Genomic DNA, 15,775 nt, shown 5'->3' with positions numbered 1-15,775 from the left:
CGGCCGGAGTCCGCACCTTGAGGGGGGGGGGGTTAGTCATTGTCTCTGATTGGGAACCATATTTAGGTAGCCTGTTTTGTGTTGGGTTTTGTGGGTGGTTGTCTTCGTGTGTCTGCACCAGACAGAACTGTTTCCGTTTTTTCACATTTGTTTTGTATTTTGTAGTGTTCACATTTATCATCTTTATTAAACATGATGAACACTAACCACGCTGCGCTTTGGTCCTCTCCTTGATCCACAGAAGAAAGCCGTTACAGTTTCTCTCTCTCTCTCTCTCTCTCTCTCACACACACAGTATTGTTTAGCTAACCTTGTGGGGACATACAATTCAGTCCCATTCAAAATCCTATTTTCCCTAACCCTAACCCAGAAACTTAACCCTAGTTCCTAACCCTAAACCTAATTCTAAATCCCCTAGAAATAGCATTTGACCTTGTGTGGACCAACAATGTCCCCAGTTGGTCAAATTGTATTTCTTTACTGTTCTTGTGGGGACTTCAGGTCCCCACAAGTATAGTTAAACACGTCCACACACACACAAGTGTAGTTAAACACATCCACACACACACACAGACAGCGCAAGGCTGATCAGCGAGGTCTAGGCGTGTGTGGTGACTTTTAGAAATGTCAGGCATCTACCCGAACAGACATGAGATGTCAATCACTCCCAGCTAGAAGGCAGACATCCACAGATAACACTGTCTGGCCTAACTACCACACAGGCTTCTGAAGGGACATTCTCAAAGGATGATCTGCTGCAATAAACACTTCAAATCAATCACCTAATGTGAGCAAACACCAAAAAACACAATGAATCATCATAGACAAGGTAGAGACTTCAGGGTTTAAAATCACATTTGCTCTCATATTGAAAAATGATCGCCTCAACCAGACTCAGATGTATTCATGATATGTAGATGTATACACAAATTATGTGTATGCACAGTAGATATGACCCTGGCCGAAACCACACAATGGCAAACTAACAGTTGGTTTGTGTGTGTGTGTGTATTAGCCTTCACTGGATGCAGTCTTTGTGCTGATGGGACAGTCAATCAGACTTGGCAGCCATTCTGGGGCCAAGTGTTCCCATGCCAACAAGCCCATCTGTGCAACAGAATTGCAACTGCAACTGTGGAGAAAGTGAGATGCTGGTGAGCTTCCGTCTTACTGTAAACCCAACTAAGCTTATGCACATGGTAATATACAGTATGTGCTGCATGTAGGTAGTACATAGTACTGTGTGCTAATACTGGAGCCATGAATATGCATATAAACATAACACAAAGGACTTTAAACTGTTTGGAACAATATGTTTGTTCCACATGTCCTCCAAAACAGTTGTGAAATTCAAATTTTACTGGATCAGTCATTGTAAAATCTTGTTTCAACAAAACTATTAGTAGCAAGGGAGATATACAACACACAGCAAAGTTCTTCTTCCCCCCTGAGTCAAACTTCAGTTGGCTCCGAAGATAAAGCAGAATTAATTCCTTCATTTGAATGTTTTAATTTGCCTTTCATTTGGACCAGCGACACTATACCTGGAACTGAATGTGAACCTTTCAACCGAATAACCATATATCTCAGTTTTAGAACATTTTGGTGATATGGTACATTTCTAGCAGTGGATATGAATGATCCACAGTCTTGATATTACTTAGACTATAAATAGTCACCATGGTCTATTGCCACCTCTGGACATTACAGTGAACATGTAAGATACAAAATCAGTAAAGATCTGAAAATGCTAAATGCACATACAGATGTAGGATCTTAATTTGATCACCCTGTTGCAGGATAACCTTAAAAAGGTTTCTGAAGTATGTGAGATTCACTTAAATTTCAAACTTGATTTTCCCTTATGAAAAATGTGTCAACCCCAACAAAGATGTCCATTAATTATACTCCACATAATAATTCACATTTCCTGTTGCTGCAGGATTCTGTTCCTGCTGTAGCAAACTGGCTCAAATTAAGATCCTGTATGGTTCTTCTGTTGAAGGGTTCATATGTATTTGGACAAAAGGCTGCTGGGGAGTAGAGAGAAAGCAGAACAGAAAAAGCAGGGAGAACAAAAAAATAAGAAATGTCCTGTTTTAAAGAAATGTCCTAATGGGTCTCCAAGTGGCCATATGGTGAGTTGAAAATGTGAACTTTCTGTGGTGATAACGTGTCCTATTCATATTACAGTGTAATAATTCACGTATGTGATCACGTTTGTGTGTGTGTGTGTGTGTGTGTATGTGTGTGTGTGTGTGTGTGTGTGTGTACACTGTTTGATGTGTGACGGACATAAAGGAGCAGCCTGGGCGACAGCCTCCAAACAACGAGAAAACGTTTTACACTGGTCCACCTAGGCGCTTAACATTCAAGTCATGCACGAAGTGGCAGCTGTGTGTGTGTGTGTGCATGTGTGCGTGTTCTCATGCTTGCATGCGTGAGAAAGCATCTGTGAGATCTTGTTGGTGTGCATGTGTGAGTGGAAGTTTACTCATCAATAAAGTCCCTTAAGAAGCATATGAGGCCTGTGTCTCACTCTGCATCTTCATCCTCTACTTACACAATGCCCAGCTCACTGTCCCTATGAAAACACTGATGACACAAGCACTAAGGGGCTTAGGAGCACATACAGTATGGACATTTTATGATTTATTTTGAAGAGGCCACACACACACAGCCCTTTTATGTCTATAACATTAACCTCCTTTCAAGCCTTCCAAGAGCATTCTCATTTCTAATGCTAGCAGCTAGAGTATGTACTGTACAGCACAGAGACAGAAAGGCAAACACACACACGAAGATGCTCTTTGTATTTATAACAAACCCAAGTGGATTTCCACTGATGATGTCATGGTAGCCTGGTCCAATACCTGGATCCCAGAGATAATATCTTTATCTTGGTGGACTAACATGGTCTTGATTTATCTTGGTGGACTAACATGGTCTTGATTTATCTTGGTGGACTAACATGGTCTTGATTAATCTTGGTGGACTAACTTGGTCTTGATTTATCTTGGTGGACTAACATGGTCTTGATTTATCTTGGTGGACTAACTTGGTCTTGATTTATCTTGGTGGACTAACATGGTCTTGATTTATCTTGGTGGACTAACATGGTCTTGATTTATCTTGGTGGACTAAAATGGTCTTGATTTATCTTGGTGGACTAACATGGTCTTGATTAATCTTGGTGGACTAACTTGGTCTTGATTTATCTTGGTGGACTAACATGGTCTTGATTTATCTTGGTGGACTAACATGGTCTTGATTTATCTTGGTGGACTAACATGGTCTTGATTTATCTTGGTGGACTAACATGGTCTTGATTTATCTTTGGTGGACTAACATGGTCTTGATTAATCTTGGTGGACTAACTTGGTCTTGATTTATCTTGGTGGACTAACATGGTCTTGATTTATCTTGGTGGACTAACATGGTCTTGATTAATCTTGGTGGACTAACTTGGTCTTGATTAATCTTGGTGGACTAACTTGGTCTTGATTTATCTTGGTGGACTAACATGGTCTTGATTTATCTTGGTGGACTAACATGGTCTTGATTTATCTTGGTGGACTACCATGGTCTTGATTTATCTTGGTGGACTAACATGGTCTTGATTTATCTTGGTGGACTAACATGGTCTTGATTTATCTTGGTGGACTAACATGGTCTTGATTTATCTTGGTGGACTAACATGGTCTTGATTTATCTTGGTGGACTAACATGGTCTTGATTTATCTTGGTGGACTAACATGGTCTTGATTTATCTTGGTGGACTAACATGGTCTTGATTTATCTTGGTGGACTAACATGGTCTTGATTTATCTTGGTGGACTAACTTGATTTATCTTTGGTGGACTAACATTAATCTTGGTGGACTAACTTGGTCTTGATTTATCTTGGTGGACTAACATGGTCTTGATTTATCTTGGTGGACTAACATGGTCTTGATTTATCTTGGTGGACTAACATGGTCTTGATTTATCTTGTGGACTAACATGATTTATCTTGGTGGACTAACATGGTCTTGATTTATCTTGGTGGACTAACATGGTCTTGATTTATCTTGGTGGACTAACATGGTCTTGATTTATCTTGGTGGACTAACATGGTCTTGATTTATCTTGGTGGACTAACATGGTCTTGATTAATCTTGGTGGACTAACTTGGTCTTGATTTATCTTGGTGGACTAACATGGTCTTGATTTATCTTGGTGGACTAACATGGTCTTGATTTATCTTGGTTTATCTTGGACTAACATGGTCTTGATTTATCTTGGTGGACTAACATGGTCTTGATTTATCTTGGTGGACTAACATGGTCTTGATTTATCTTTGGACTGGTCTTGATTTATCTTGGTGGAACATGGTCTTGATTTAATCTTGGTGGACTAACTTGGTCTTGATTTATCTTGGTGGACTAACATGGTCTTGATTTATCTTGGTGGACTAACATGGTTTATCTTGATTTATTTATCTTGGTGGACTAACCTTGATTTATCTTGGTGTCTTCTTGATTTATCTTGGTGGACTAACATGGTCTTGATTTATCTTGGTGGACTAACATGGTCTTGATTTATCTTGGTGGACTATCTTGGTGGACATGGTCTTGATTTATCTTGGTGGACTAACATGGTCTTGATTTATCTTGGTGGACTAACATGGTCTTGATTTATCTTGGTGGACTAACATGGTCTTGATTTATCTTGGTGGACTAACATGGTCTTGATTTATCTTGGTGGACTAACATGGTCTTGATTTATCTTGGTGGACTAACATGGTCTTGATTTATCTTGGTGGACTAACATGGTCTTGATTTATCTTGGTGGACTAACATGGTCTTGATTTATCTTGGTGAACTAATTTGGTCTTGATTTATCTTGGTGAACTAACATGGTCAAGTGACGCATACTGTTCAATTCCCTGTAGCTTACACCCTAAGGTTCTTGTATAGTTGTTACAACTTGTCATGGTAATCAGGTAATACTGCTTGGGAGGTTCATTCTCATTGCATCAGCCTGGTTGTGATGTTTGGAGACACAAGAAGAAAGGTTGCACACACACCTCCATAGGCAGCCTTTGCCTGCAATAAGTATATCCTTCCTGTTATGTCCTTCCTGTTTGGCCCTGTCCATGGGTATCATCGGAAGGGGCCACAGTGTCTCCTGACCCCTCCTGTCTCAGCCTCCAGTATTTAGGCTGCAGTAGTTTATGGGTCGAGGGCTAGAGTCAGTTTGTTATATCTGGAGTACATCTCCTGTCTTATCCGGTGTCCTGTGTGAATTTAAGTATGCTCTCTCTAATTCTCTCTTTCTCTCTTTCTTTCTCTCTCTCTGAGGACCTGAGCCCTAGGACCATGCCTCAGGACTACCTGGCATGATGACTCCTTGCTGTCCCCAGTCCACCTGGCCGTGCTGCTGCTCCAGTTTCAACTGTTCTGCCTGTGATTATTATTATTTGACCATGCTGGTCATTTATGAACATTTTAACATCTTGGCCATGTTCTGTTATAATCTCCACCCGGCACAGCCAGAAGAGGACTGGCCACCCCTCATAGCCTGGTTCCTCTTTAGGTTTCTTCCTAGGTTTTGGCCTTTTTAGGGAGTTTTTCCTAGCCACCGTGCTTCTACACCTGCATTGCTTGCTGTTTGGGGTTTTAGGCTGGGTTTCTGTACAGCACTTTGAGATATCAGCTGATGTACAAAGGGCTATATAAATTGATTTGATTTGATTTGATGTACAAGTACACCCACTGGACAGGAATCCAGTACTCACTTTGTATTATCTTCCATTAGAGTTCATTAAGATTGATTCCTATTGCATCTGGCTGTATACAGTTGCCTACTTCAGCCATGTACATTCATAGATCAAAATAAATTGTTGTAATCTGTTTCGTCTGCTTGTCTATCCAGATGTCTATTTCTCTTCCTGTGGCTTCCTGCCTCTCTCCAACTTCTCTCTGTCTTTATACAGAAGCAAGAGCCAACTATCCTATCATTCTGCCTCTGAGCAAGGCAGTTAACCCACTGCTCCCCGGGCACCGCTGACGTGGATGTCATCTACCTCCCTGATTGAGGAGTCTTGTTAAACGTGTAAGACACGTTTCAGTTGAACAACTGACTAGATACCCTTTCTCTTTGTTCAGCTGAACAGATCAGTGTGCCTTGGTTGGTTTGTCTTCTCAGCTCAACAGATAGCATTCTATCCCCAAAAGTACAAAAGGACCTCAGTCGAGATTTGTTCTGCTGTCATTTACTGTTACGCATGCCTCTTGGGGGGGGGAACGCAACACCCTGCGACACACAACTCCCCGTGGAGTGAAAGAGGTATGTGATTGTAGGTGCTGGTAAGGATGACAGAGAATATTACAGTTACAGGGAATTTATTTCCTTAACATGGTAATGTGGGAGAAAAGGGCTGGACAGAACCAAAGCAAAAAGAGTAAAAGTTGAAGAGTCCGCTCTCCTACCTTACCTGCCTACCCACTACTTACCTAACCTTTTAGCACCTCCTGGTGCGCTAACCAAAATACAGGGGGTGGTCCACCCAGGTCTTACCTAGTGTGCATAGACAGAGTACACACTACGGGTATATGTATGCCCGCAGGCCTCTTGCCTAAAACCTCCCAAGGTTCCTTCCCCTTCCCCCCTGGGAACAAAAACAGAATTACTCACGTAAAATGAACGATTTCAATAATCAAAAACAGTCCTTTTAACATACCGGCAGGACCGGCCACAAAATACTTTACAAATTTACCAGACCAACCACCAACACGTACATAGAAGCTCTCTCCTAACAAAGGAACACTGGCTTTTCAAGCTGCAGAAGGAGTCGGTAATTGCAGACAGTTGTATCCCCTGATGAGATGGTGGGGTCAGAGCTCCAATCTGCAATGGGGCTAACCAATCAGCTGCTTTGGAACCCAGGAAGCCATTTCCTGAAATACACACATACATATACACAAACAAACCCAAAACCGAGAAACTGGGGAATGTAGCACACCCACCCCAAAACCTGCAATCTTCCAGTTTGCAATAAAACCAACACGCATCCCCAGTTACTGAACCCATGATAGTGTGTCGGCAACCACATTCGCCGAACCCTTCACATAGTAAATCTGTATATTGTATCCGTGTACAATGAGAGCCCACCGCATAAGGCGGCGGTACATTTGCCTAAGAAACACTGAAGGATAATGGTCCGTGAAGACCAGAACAGGCAAGGCACTGGAGCCCACATACCTCAAAAAACTTAGGCTAGAAATAAAGCCACCGTCTTGTTCAGTGGTGGAGTACCTTGACTGACACGAGTTGAACTTACAGGAGAAAAAATAAAAAATAAAAAATAAATACGGGCCGATCCACTCCCTCTTAATCTTCCTGCAAGAGAACCGCTCCCAGCCCCAACTATACTAGCGTCTACCTCCAACTTAAAACGTTTGTCAAGCACTGGGGCACTACAAAGTAACGCTTTGGCGAACTCAAAAGCATAGTTGCTTCCACTTTGCCAGTTACTGGGCGCACTTGACCTCGTCCCACCTGCTTCCCTAAGTTACAGTAGCCTCCCAAACTCACTTGGCAAAATTGAGGGTTAAAGAAGCATTCTCCAACCGCTGAAACATTTTAAGGTGGCGAGATGATCAGACCAAGTAGATGAATGAGTCACATCTTCAAGGTAAGCAGTACATTTTGGCACATCTGCGAAGAAAATGTTAACTAAGCACTGAAAAGTAGCAGGTGCATTACACATTCCAAAGGGCATCACAGTGTATTGTACGAAGTCATCAGGCGTCACATAAGCAGAGATGTCAGAAACTCGAGAGGTCAGAGGCACCTGCCAATAACCTTTTAGCAAATCTAACTTACTAACGTAAGCAGCAGAGCCAAGTCTATCAATGCAGTCATCTAAGCAAGGTAGAGGAAAAGAATCCGACTTTGTAACGGAATTTACGCGACGATAGTCCGTACATAAGCGGGACGTATTGTCAGGCTTAGGAGCAAGAATGCACAGGGAACTCCAGGAGCTATTACTGGGTTTTGCCATGTCATTCTGTAATAAGCTACCTCACTTTATTACCTCCCTTTTCTTAGCATTAACCCGATACGGATGCTGACATGTAGGAGCAGCGTTCCCCACATCCACGTTATGTTCCAAGATGGACGTGCGACTTGGAACATCCTGTAACACATTGAGAAAACTATTTATCAATAGGATAAGATCATTAGTTTGATTGTTATCCAAATGTTCTATCTAAGAGGGTAACTTTTTCAGCATCTCTGAATTACATAAGAGTTCACATTGCTGTAACATATGGCGTAACTCCAACACACCCTTATCCTCTTCTAGGTCCCAGTCAGGTTTCAGCACTACAGCAGCCACACTGGAGACAGCGGGGTGGGGTGTGTCCAAACACAAGGTCAACAGGGCTTAACCCTAAGGACTCTTGTATTGTTTTCCTGACAGCAAATAGGACCACGGGCACCCCCTCATCCCAATCAGTACTGGTATCCATGCAATACTTGCGTAACATCTCCTTCAGTGTCTGATGCCAGCGTTCGAGGGCCCCTTGACTCTCCGGATGACACACACTAGAGACCTGATGGGAAATAGTGTCTTTAACACATTTGAGAACAGTTTTGACAAAGTTGGTTCCCTGATCAGTTTGGAATACTTTAGGGAGTCCAAACGTAGAGAAGAACTTCACTAGTGCCTTCACCAGTCTTAGCCATTATAGTACAGAGAGGGATAGCCTCTGGGTATCGAGTAGCACTGCACATTATTGTTAGTAAGAACTGGTAACCTGACCTGGTTTTCGGCAACGGGCCTAAACAATTGATTATCACTCGTTCAAACGGTTCCCCCACCACAGGAATCGGACAGAGCAGTGCACAAGGAATTTTTTGACTCGCTTTCCCAGTGAGTTGACACGCATGACATGTTTTACAAGATTGGACCACGTCAGACTTCAAACCTGGCCAGAAAAAATGCAGAAGGACTCGGTTAAAAGTCTTCGTGATCCCCAAATGTCCGGACCACGCCTGGTCATGGGCGAGTGACAGCACCTGCTGTTGGAACAGTGTAGGAACAACCACTTGACACACTTCACTCCAGTCACTAACGGTGTTATGAGCTTCCCATTTACACATCAAAACTCCTGCTTCCATAAAGTAGGCGGTCTCCCTAGTTTTAGATTCCTCAGTGGAACTTACCGAAGCAAAACACTTGCAAAGAATGGGGTCTCCTTTTTGACTTTCAATCACTTTCTCGGGGGTGACAGACAAGAATGTCAGGTAATAAATTCGTTGGGCTTGCAGAAGGAATACTCAAGGCACTGTCTACCTCAACAAATTCACCACATCTCCCAGCTTGCGAGATTGTGCCCTCGTTAACACAAGCAGGAAAAACATGGGAAAATTCTTGAACCAATTTATCTGTAGTTTTGATTTCTGGGTTGTCTACTACTTAACACAGGAGTGACATTACCACCAGCAGTATCATTCCCTAGTAGCAATGTGACTCCTTTTACTGGCAGTGTAGACACTAAACCAACACGGAAACGTCCTGATCCCAAGTCTGACACTAAGTGGACCCAGTGTAATGGTACATTGTTTGTCTCTATACCCTGTAATATGACATGCGAGCCACAATACGTTTCAGGGGACCAGGGTAAAGCATCAGTAACAATTACTGTGTCTCGTAAGATTTGTATGGGCTTTTAATCCGATTGTTCTCCAGTTAAGGAAACAACCGGCAGAGATAAATGGAGTATAGATAGGGTCCGTTTTCCCAAATGCTGAATCAATAACTCGGTCCAACAGACGAGCCATAGACTGCACTAAACCCACACTTTTCAATTTAGGGGATGGTGACAGGAACTGTTTCGGTTTATTTTTCAAAACCGGGCAGTCCGCAATCACGTGACCCTTTTGGTGACAGTAAAAACATTCAGATTTCGTGCGAAGACTTGGGGTCATTGGAGGAAAAGCAACCCGAACGAGGCACTGATGATGTAATCATTCGGCCTTCAAAACATGGTGCACCAAATAGTGTTGTGTGTCATAGCATACTCATCTGCCAACACTGCTGCCTGGGCCAATGTCACCACTTTCTGTTCATTTAAATGAACTACAATTCTATCAGGCCGGTTGCTTTTAAAATTCTCCAACAGCATCAACTCTTGAATATCAGAAAAGGCATTAACTTTGCTGGATGAACACCAGCGATTAAACAGAGACTTTGTCCCTTGCAAACTCAAAAGTACGGAGAGAGGTTTTTTTGTGGTTCCTGAAGCGCTGCCTATAAGCTTCAGGCACCAACTCATAAGCCTGCAACACAGTTGTTTAACCTGTTGCTTCTACTCGGGACGCTTGCGTCCCAACTAGAGCTCTGGAAATGCAAATGCGCTACGCTAAATGCTAATAGTATTAGTTAAAACTCAAAAGTTCATTAAAATACACATGCAGGGTATCGAATTAAAGCTACACTCGTTGTGAATCCAGGCAACAAGTCAGATTTTTAAAATGCTTTTCGGCGAAAGCATGAGAAGCTATTATCTGATAGCATGTAACACCCAAAAAGACCCACAGGGGACGTAAACAAAATAATTAGCATTTCGGCGTTACACAAACCGCACAATAAAATAGAAAACATTCATTACCTTTCACCATCTTCTTTGTTGGCACTCCTAGATGTCCCATAAACACTATTTGGGTCTTTATTTCGATTAAATCGGTCCATATAAAGCCTAGATATCGTTATATGTAGACTGTGTGATAAACGAAAAAAACATTGTTTCAAAACGTAACGTCATTTTTTAAAATTCAAAAAGTCGACGATAAACTTTCACAAAACACTTCGAAATACGTTTGTAATGCAACTTTAGGTATTAGTAAACGTTAATAAGCGATAAAATTCATCAGGAGGCGATGTAAAGATCATTAGCTGTCCGTCTGGAAAAATGTCCGGCTAGAAACTCAACGAAAATATCCGGTCCCAGACCGGATTAGATACGGTGTCCTGTATGTGTTTGACCAAGAAAAAACTCGAAGGGAAATGACAAGACTCTAGACACCCTGTGGAAGCTGTAGGTACTGCAACCTCAGGCAATTAATTGTGGTTCACGTTTATCAATGGGTTCAAGTAGCGCATGGATATATTTTCCCCATTTTCAGTGATCAGTTTTTCCTGTGCTTTTCGATGTAAATGCCGTTCTGGTAAAGCCACAGCAGTGATTTAACCAGTTTTTTAAACGTCTGAGTGTTTTCTATCCACACAGACTAAGCAAATGCATATACTATATTCCTGGCATGAGTAGCAGGGCGCTGAAATGTTGCGCGATTTTTAACAGAATGTTCAAAAAAGTAGAGGGTCGACTGAAGAGGTTAAACAATATCGTACTGTAAACTGTCTTTTCCACTGAGAGAGCAGCTACTACTTCCTGAGCTTTCCCAGACAATTTACATTGCAACAGGTGCGGCCAAACCTCGAGTACCCAATGCAACGAAGTGGCCACACGTTCAAACGCTGAGAAATAGGAATCAACTTCCGACTCCCGGAATGGAGGGACTAAAGCAATATTTTTTTACATACATCGAAGTGGGCTTGGTGATGGGCAGGTTGTGGAGTCGCACTGGAGCCAGCGTCTAGCTCCAGTTCTCGGATCCTATTACCATTTTCCTCATTTCTATATCAACTCCATCTGTCTAACACACTCCATCTTTTTGTGCCATTTCCAAATGGGCCAGCCTCACCTTTAGCCTAGCGGTCCCGTCTGAACGACCCGAATCAGAAGATAAAGGGTCGAATCAGGGCAATGTAACAAATGTAATGCAATTCTACACATTTTGCCATGGGGCAGAGATAACTTTTCTCAGTTTTACAGCTAATTTCCTGCAATTATATCCATTTTGCCATTGAGTGGAGAGTCGTATATTTTGTGTGGGAAATCCAACGTGGTATTTTCGGATATTTTCTGTGCCAATGCCACGTTTCCCATATGATGTGTGCTAATACTTTTTAGTCTACATTTCTTTTCAGGGCTGGGTTTCTTTCCAGTCTAGGTTTCCTTTCAGGGCTGGGTTTCTTTTCAGTCTAGGTTTCCTTTCAGGGCTGAGTTTCTTTCAGACTAGGTTTCCTTTCAGGGCTGGGTTTCTTTTCAGTCTAGGTTTCCTTTCAGGGCTGTTTTTTTCAGTCTAGGTTTATTTTCAGGGCTGGGTTTCTTTCAGTCTAGGTTTCCTTTCAGGGCTGGGTTTCTTTCAGTCTAGGTTTCCTTTCAGGGCTGGGTTTCTTTCCGTCTAGGTTTCCTTTCAGGGCTGGGTTTCTTTTCAGTCTAGGTTTCCTTTCAGGGCTGGGTTTCTTTTCAGTCTAGGTTTCCTTTCAGGGCTGGGTTTCTTTTCAGTCTAGGTTTCCTTTCAGGGCTGGGTTTCTTTTCAGTCTAGGTTTCCTTTCAGGGCTGGGTTTCTTTTCACTCTAGGTTTCTTTTCAGGGCTGGGTTTTATTTGAATATTACCACCCACCCAGCATGGTATTGTTTATTAATCAGAAACACCTTTAAAGTTCTCCCTCTTCATGAGTCGCGACTGATCTGAGCAATATTATAGATCATCTCTGAAAGAGCCAAACAGCCTTTCTCTGTAGCCGACACATGGCCTCCTGAGCCACGGAGAAAATTCAAATGGGGGTGCAAACTTGGGTTTTTGCACCTCCATTTCTTTACCACCAAATGATCATAATCCATTAGATAATTTGTCAAGTTTCACTTATTTTTGAACTAGTCTGTATAAACAAATATGACAATTTTATAAATGGTCAAATTGCGTGTGATATGATTGCATTTTGGAACCTCGCTCCCCCAAGTCTCCCCAAGATAAATGGTTTTGACCATGCTTCACTGCTTTGATTGGTGCAAATTCCACAAAGTTGTTAATCAATTTTGTGCTGTTGTTGCATTTGTATTGGTGTTTCGTTTTGTGTCCGATGCGCTCAGGGTGTTGTTACATATAATTTGCTGCGTGCATCATGAGCAAAAGGAGAATGTCTAACAATGGGGGCCCCATGGAGGTCAGGGCCCCTGGGCACATGCCCGTTCAGTGTTCGTCAATGATTACTACAAGTTTAGATAGCTGGCTAAATTAACAGCCAATCTAAAAATATACATGGCTAATTGTAAGGTAATTGACATTACAAGAGAAAACTGCTTATGCACAACTCAAAATTGCAGCTGGTGTATTTAGGGCCCCCTAGTCACTGGGGGCCCTAAGAGACCGTTAATGTTGTTTATGCCTGGAGCCAGACTCGCGTCCTATACAAAGAGTTAAGATACACTAGGAACATTGTGTAGAGCTAGAAACAATTGTTTCAAACACTGTTAGCGACTGGAAATTTATAAACTGAAAACTCAAAGCCCAGGAGAAAAGGGAACTCAGAAAAGGTCATACATTCTGTAGATATTTCACCTTGATTGTTTGCAACTGAAATCAAAGAGGACCCAAATGGCTCTAAAATATCAATATTCACAACACCGCCAAAGCTGCTCAAACATATAAATGGTGTGAAAAGACAATATGGAAATTACTTTGGGCAATTTTACGGAGTTCATTAGGTGGAAATGAAGCAGGGGGTGCAGAAATGTAGCATGCGTGTTAGGACTGCAAAACACAAAACAAAGAAAATGGGTTATGAAAAACTACATATTTCTATTTCTGTATGATAATGTAATTCATTACACATGGTATTGTATCAACAAGTCCACAATGTATTGTGTGTCACATTGGCACATCTTGAATAGTGTGTTTATGAAAATGAACTCAGACAAAATCTCTATCTAGTTACAAACCAGATGGGCTCTCTCTCTCCCTCCCCTGCTCACTCTGCTCTGTACCCATTCTCTCTCTCTCTGTACCCATTCTCTCTCTCTCCCTCCCCTGCTCACTCTGCTCTGTACCCATTCTCTCTCTCTCTCTCTCTCTCTCTCTCTCTCTCTCTCTCTCTCCCTCTCCTGCTCACTCTGCTCTGTACCCATTCTCTCTCCCCTCTCTCTCTCTCTCACTCTGCTCACTCTGCTCTGTACCCATTCTCTCTCTCCCTCTCTCTCTCTCTCCCTCCCCTGCTCACTCTGCTCTGTACCCATTCTCTCTCGCTCTCTCTTTCTCTCTCTCTCTCTCTCTCTCTCCCTCCTGCTCACTCTGCTCTGTACCCATTCTCTCTCTCTCCTCCCCCCTGCTCACTCTGCTCTGTACCCATTCTCTCTCTCCCTCTCTCTCTCTCTCCCTCTCCTGCTCACTCTGCTCTGTACCCATTCTCTCTCTCCCTCTCTCTCTCTCTCCCTCCCCTGCTCACTCTGCTCTGTACCCATTCTCTCTCTCTCTCTCTCTCTCTCTCTCTGCTCACTCTCTCCCCATTCTCACTCTGCTCTGTACCCATTCTCTCTCTCTCTCTCTCTCTCTCTCTCTCTCTCTCTCTCTCTCTCTCTCTCTCTCTCAATTTAATTCAATGCAAGGTGCTTTATAAACATTACATTACAAAGGTTTCAGAGGAATAGAGAAATGGCAAGTGTCATATTATGTGCAAATAGTTGAAGTACAAAAGGGAAAATAAATAAACGTAAATATGGGTTGTATTTACAGTGGTGTTTGTTCTTCACTGGTTGCCCTTTTCTTGTGGCAACAGGTCACAAATCTTGCTGCTGTGATGGCACACTGTGGTATTTCATCCAATAGATATATGGGAGTCTCTCTCTCTCTCTCACACACACACACACACACACACACACACACACACACACACACACACACACACACACACACACACACACACACACACACACACACACACACACACACACACACACACACACACCTTCCTTTCTCTCTGGGTGAAATGACCCATCTGCTTGGCTCTTCTAATTAGAAACATTTGGTTGTCAGCACATTATGGCAGCATGTGCCGGGCATACTTTCCTTAACACCAACCCCAATGTGACGGGCTACAAACACAACCACCACGGGGAGAGGAGACCATCACAAGGGCACATTGAACTGTAACACGAAAGAGAAAATGTGCACATATTCCTCAGGCTCTGCATAGAAAAGACAAAAAGTAAATCCTATCTGCATCTCTAATATTCTCCCAAAGTTGATTTATTGGTGAGCTGCGTAGGCACAGGTAGGCCTATGCTACAGTAAACTGCCACATGCATATATTACATGACTTCCACATGTATGTACCCTACAGCTGCATCATCAGTAACTAACAGCCTACCGGGTGTACAGAAATACCATTTGAAGATACTTCAGTATAAAAATATGAAAATATATAAATCTCCATCATCATTCTGAGCCTGCCTGTCCTTCGCCTGTCTGCTTTTCTTTTGCCATCCATCCATCTGTCTCTCCCTCTATCTCGCCATCCATCCATCCATCCATCTGTCTCTCCCTCTATCTCGCCATCCATCCATCTGTCTCTCCCTCTATCTCGCCATCCATCCATCTGTCTCTCCCTCTATCTCGCCATCCATCCATCTGTCTCTCCCTCTATCTCGCCATCCATCCATCTGTCTCTCCCTCTATCTCGCCATCCATCCATCTGTCTCTCCCTCTATCTCGCCATCCATCCATCTGTATCTCCCTCTATCTCGCCATCCATCCATCTGTCTCTCCCTCTATCTCGCCATCCATCCATCTGTCTCTCCCTCTATCTCGCCATCCATCCATCTGTCTCTCCCTCTATCTCGCCATCCATCCATCTGTCTCTCCCTCTATCTCGCCATCCATCC

This window comes from Oncorhynchus nerka, linkage group LG9b (genome assembly GCF_034236695.1).
Source record: "Oncorhynchus nerka isolate Pitt River linkage group LG9b, Oner_Uvic_2.0, whole genome shotgun sequence".
Taxonomy (NCBI): Eukaryota; Metazoa; Chordata; class Actinopteri; order Salmoniformes; family Salmonidae; genus Oncorhynchus; species Oncorhynchus nerka.
The sequence above is the reverse complement of the archived record's forward strand: the minus strand, read 5'-3'. Positions refer to the sequence as shown.